The following is a 6,000-nucleotide window of genomic DNA, read 5'->3' on the forward strand; positions in this document are numbered from 1 at the left end:
ACCAACTGCTTGCAAAGCATACAAACTGCTATAAATCTTCCAAGCGCTTTAGCAACACTTTAAAACCGAATCTTCCCAAGTTGTTTAATAAAAATGTAGCTATCCCTCCAGCTCAGACCACATGACCCACAAGTAACTCCGTTACGCAATTACAGGGCGAAGAGCTTTGAAATTAATTTATACATGAACAGATGTAGGTAGGTATGAAATTCGAGTAGTTTACTTACAACAAGCACGGACGTCCGGACAACCTCTGAGACGCTTTGCCTCAGCTCCGCCGCCGTTCCAGGCTTGCTTAAACCCCGCGTGAACTTCCTAGTTTCTGGGTGGTTCGTAACAGACATCGCAATGACAAACCTTTCATCCACTTATAAAATGAAAATTTTAATCCCAGACAAGAAGTTCCGTGCAAAACATCAGCCGGTTTCTTCTTTCCTCCGTCACCAGCTAATAGACCGCACATTGGGTCTGACGTTGTATCATCCTGGCAATACGTTGTTCTATTCTCAATATTTCATAACTTGCTGTTTGATTGCAAGTGAGTGTTTTGCTTTCTTTGAATATTTCCCCCCACAGCTATATTGTTTTCATAACAGACGTTTCCCTGTGCTGTCACCGTCTCATTATCGCTCTCTCCCGGGTGTCCATGCTGCGCCAGCCTCCGCCAGCCTCGTTTAAAGTGTAAGCATCTCCTCACCCCTCCCTCCCTCTTTCCCAAACAACCTACGGTAGAAACTACCCATTCTACGTCTCTCTTCTGCATCAGGTTGAAAACAATACGGCAATTTACTTACTGGATATGCCATAGATATGACTCACCACACCATAAATGGAAACAGCGTCATTCGTTATCTTTGCTGTTAATCTACTATAAACTAAACGGGAAGCCCCTAAAGAAGAAAGCAAAAAGTCGATCTAACCGCGTCCTAGGAGACTTGTTTTAGACCATCTTCAATAAAGTGTAGCCCATAGGCCTAGTCGAAGTTCACGATTGCTGGGGGAAATGTGCTTGAAATTCTATGTTAGAAAATAATTATTTGTGGTTATAATTAAGAGCATCCACTAATCATAGACTACCTGCAATTTTGAAACGCTAGTTTAAATCTTAAAGATTTAACAAAGATTGCTCGGTTATTATGCATGATTTGTAATACATTCATTCATACTTATTTCGGCTAAACGTGTAATGAAAGAATGCTTCTCTAGCTTACCGAAATGTAAAGTACAATATGGCGATATACCCTTTTAGGTACAATAATTGGCCATAGTCTTCCAGAAAATGTATTCACAAATAAGCAAAATAAATAAAGTAAAAACAAAAAACAAGCCTAAATGTATTATTATTATAATCATCATCATAATGAGCATCGTGGAAAGAAAAAAAAATAGACTAAGCAAATACAAAACAATCAAATATTGTTAAATGTTAAATCAAGTGTCATAGCCTAGTCCTACTATGGCTGCATCATTGTCGAGCACGAATACTCCGCATTATTTAACTAAATAATTTATTTAAATTATTAAAAGAAAACCAATCAGGAGTGCTACATGGCTCTCTTCCGGGCAGCCAGCTTGTATTCACTACCTCTCTGTCTACAGTGTTTATTTGTGGGCACCATGGGTTGCAGAGCGATAGAACCTTAGGCTAAACTAACTGGTGGGATTTACTCAGATCTTTAATGTGGGGGGAATCCTCTGCTCGTGCCGGGCATAAAACACCAGCTGTCAAAAACTAAGGTTAATCCTAAATCTTAGTTACTTTTGGTCATAAACGGCATTTAACCGAAAATGTCCCCCTGTTGGGGATTACATAAGATCATAGGTTACATGCTCTTTTCCAGAGGTATGAGTGGAATTCCATATCATGTGACCGAGCTGGTCATGTAACCAGTGAGCAGCTAAATTGGCCTTGCCAATCAGTTATTTCTGGCCATCATAATGATAGAATCAGATGCGGTGACAACCTTATCAGTACACAGTGCAACATTTGAACATTTGTTGTGGGGTATATAGCATTGTAAGAAAGCACAGTATCCTCTCTGAATTTTGAGGAATCGCAATACTTCAAAAAAGCAAAGAACAAAAAGTGCAATATACATCTAATATTGTCTCATATAAAAGCAAACAGATTGTTATTGGCACAGACAAAATGGCTCTTCATTGACAATAAATGACTTCCTGTAGAATGCTCATGCAGTATTAACTCAGACCATGCCCCATTCATTTTGGAAATGTTTTTCCTGTGATATTGTTTGAGGATATTACAAAATGTATCTTCCAAACTATCTTCAAATGACAGATTTCTTAGATATCAAAGCATCAGTCATGAACAGATGTCATATCACAAACAGTAGCCGACTATCTGGGAAGTGTTGAAGGCTTATCCTATGGGTCAAATTATCTTTTACAATGTTCATAGGAATACGTATTCCTGAAAGTAACAAATAGAGTTGATGGATTAGTTTCCAACAAAATGCCAACTCTCCCTTCTTAGATCTTTATTGAGATGGCAAAAAGCTATAATAATACATCCATCCATCCATCCATCCATCCATTATCTGAACCCGCTTATCCTGAACAGGGTCGCAGGGGGGCTGGAGCCTATCCCAGCATACATTGGGCGAAAGGCAGGAATACACCCTGGACAGGTCGCCAGTCCATCGCAGGGCACACACACCATTCACTCACACACTCATACCTATGGGAAATTTAGGAACCCAGGACCTCCTTGCTGTGAGGCGGCAGTGCTACCCACTGCACCATCCGTGCCACTATAATAATACATAAGACATAATTCAACTTCCTGAGTGCACATGAAAAGCCAATTAAAGGCAATTAATCACCTCAGTAAATTAAGGTCCTCAGTCTGTGAAGATGGAGACTGACAAACGGCTGGTTCACCAACTGCCCCGTCCCAAAGCTTCCAGCTGATGACTGGGCTTCATAGAGAGTCAGTTCAGGGCCAGTCACATCAGACCAGGGCTAGGTTAATCAAGAATTCAAGGAAAGTATCACCAGATCTAACTTAATTAGATAATTATTTGAGGACCATAAATCAAGGGAGGATTTCTTAAGCATATTTTAAAGAGTCTGTTAGCCTTGAGCATACAGGGAAGTCTGGGAAATCACAAGGCCCGGACAAGTTTCAGTCTGATTTTATTGAAACATTTTTTGTAAAATAAAGAGAAGATGCATGAGGCCTTCATTGCTTTGCTATTGAAAAATCACCTAATCCCAAACTCAAATTTTCTTGTAGAAAATAAATATTTAAACTTCCAACCTAATCTTCCTGGTAACGAATGGAAATATTTATTTCATACAAGGGAATTTGAATTTAGATCTTATATTTATATGTATCCCCTACTACCATGAATGAAACATATACACACATTACGTTCATGAAATTGCATAAAAAGACAGGGTTGTATCTTATCCTCATTGTTATTTGAACTGGTAATTGAACCTCTTGCTTGTGCTGTATGCTGCAATCAGCTAGCACAAGGTGTTATTTAGGGAGGCCTGGAGCTATGGGTCTCCCTTTACACAGATGACATTCTCCCTATTTCAGACCTAGCCAACATGCAAGTATTTTGTTTATTTTGGACACATTTAGCAATTTTTCTAATGCCAATAATGGCCATTTTACCATATGTCAATGTTTCAGAATACAGGCTAATATTTTCAAATAATAGAGTGACTGGACAGATCTTGGAATATCTTAAACCAGGGTATATACTGACCTTCTGAATACAAATTGAAATCATTATTATTATATATGAAATGATATATATATTATATTTATTTGAATGATTTTCATCACTCTCAAATATTTTCTTGCCATGCTTATTGAATGGCCGGTGGCAGTTTGGGATGGTCTGGGGTGGGGTGGGTTGTTGAGGCATTGCATATTCGAGAAAAAAGATTATGACCAAAATGTGAAGCAGGGTTTCTGAAACGTTCCAACCCTGTGATCCACTCAATGATCCCATCAGCATTTGTAGCCCACACTTTGCTAAAATGAACCGTGATATACAGTATGGTCAGATCTGGAACTGTTTGGGACATACCAGAGATAACTGCGTGTATACTATAACTAATGTACTGCTTGTAGTGCTTTCATCCTTACTGATGTGACTAACACTGGAAATGTGTATCATTTATTGTTATTTTTGGCACATGCATCTTACGAACCGCCTCAACCCCTCACAGCTGGGGAATCACTGATAAACCAACAAATGTACAATTTTTTCATTGTAGATGAATGTGTATTTGAATCTGACTTTTGCCAAATCAAGCTTCACATTCCAACCCTATATTGATCTTTACATTGTCATGAATTATAGCTTGGGGATATTCCACAATTTTACATTAGGCAGTCTCAGACTTTGCCTTTAGAAATGAAAATTTAAACATTTACTTGTTTAAATTAAATGTCCAATTTGTCACTTCTATCTCTTCAGAAATGGCATAGGCTGACACGGCATAGGTAATCGGTTATTCCCACTCCCATTTTGTCCTGTGAAAACAGAAGAACAAAAAGGAATGGTGTAATTTAATATAGAGTACTGTTCTCTGTATGTAAACATTTCAACACATGGTTCTATTTGATATATTGCTCATCTGTTGGCCTGGACATTATCTACATTTTGTATAGGCTCTCTGGAACAAGATACAACCTTATCTGACCAGTCTGTGAGCGCCAAATACAGTACAATACAGTACAATACTTCAGCTGAGCCTAGAACTTGCTAGTGGTATGGTATTGAAGTAACGACAGAGAAGCATTTCAGCTAATGACATTATGTTTTTAACAATGTAAAGTTTGGTAGGCTTTACACAGCATTTTTCTTTTGAAACGGGATTTGTCCAGTGTTTTGGCTGCGGCTCCATTGTGTTTCTAAGTGCAACAGGCACAGCTAAAAGAATCTGTACCCACTCAAAAACAGAAAATCTTTTCAGTGACAAAAAAATCTTCTGCCTCCACTGTTTGAGCTTCTGTAACTTTGATTTAGTAATACTTAAGAGTAATTCTTACCCTTGGAAAACAAATCCCAAAGGGTTACCTTTCAGAAGACACCAGGATACCTTGTAGTCAAAAACGTTCAAGAATAGTCGCCATATCATTTTGGGTATGTCATTTTCAAGCTTGTGTAAAGAAAAGGGGTGATACCCTTAAGGTTAAAATGGTTTTGAGAAAAGATCACTGCAAGACAGCACAAATAAGCTGTATCAAAGACTACACCTCCACTATTTTTTTTTTAAACTACTAATACAGTTTGGCACCAATCAGTGGATTCATCACAGCCTGTATTAAGCTCATTTTAATTTATGGAATCTGAAAGTACACTCTAGATTACCTGACAGCTTGACTCGGTAGCGCCCTCTAGTGTGATGAAGATGCTTCACTGTGTGCAGTTAATACAGTAGGGCTCAAAAACTTCATCAGAGGGGAATATGAATTGCAGCAATTACATTCCTTTCTATAATAAAAAAGAAAATATATATATGCAAAAGTATTTTACTTGCCAATACAACACAATATTGCAATTCAGTACAAAATTGTTTGGACACATCTCCTTATTTGGACATAGAAATTCAAGAAATAGAGCACAATTTGAATTATTTGATAGAAAAAGATATTGTACCTATAACTACAAACAAATAAAAACAGCACTACATAGGTGGGGGCGACATGGCTCAGGCAGTAAGAGCAGTCGTCTGGCAGTCGGAGGGTTGCCGGTTTGATCCCCCGCCCGGGCTGTGTCGAAGTGTCCCTGAGCAAGACACCAACCCCCAAATGCTCCTGATGAGCTGGTCGGGGCCTTGCATGGCAGCCAATCGCCGTCGGTGTGTGAGTGTGTGTATGAATGGGTGAATGGAGAAGCATCAATTGTACAGTGCTTTGGATAAAGGCTCTATATAAATGCCTACCATTTAGGTACGGAGACAGGAATGAGGAACACCAAATGTGTTGATGAAAAAGCAGATGCACAGTTGGAA

General features: G+C 38.8%; 1 protein-coding gene across 1 annotated transcript in view; it reads right to left on the reverse strand.

Annotated features, from left to right (window-relative positions):
- Nucleotides 1-341, reverse strand: part of LOC133123103 (dedicator of cytokinesis protein 9-like) — a 106,394-nt gene extending 106,053 nt beyond the window's left edge. Inside the window, exon 1 of the mRNA XM_061233388.1 lies at nucleotides 228-341. The gene's annotated coding sequence lies outside the window, so the exon portion shown is untranslated. The remainder of the gene's footprint in view (nucleotides 1-227) is intronic.
- Between the last annotated feature and the right edge of the window lie 5,659 nt (nucleotides 342-6,000).

Source organism: Conger conger, chromosome 3, assembly GCF_963514075.1.
Source record: "Conger conger chromosome 3, fConCon1.1, whole genome shotgun sequence".
Classification (NCBI taxonomy): domain Eukaryota; kingdom Metazoa; phylum Chordata; class Actinopteri; order Anguilliformes; family Congridae; genus Conger; species Conger conger.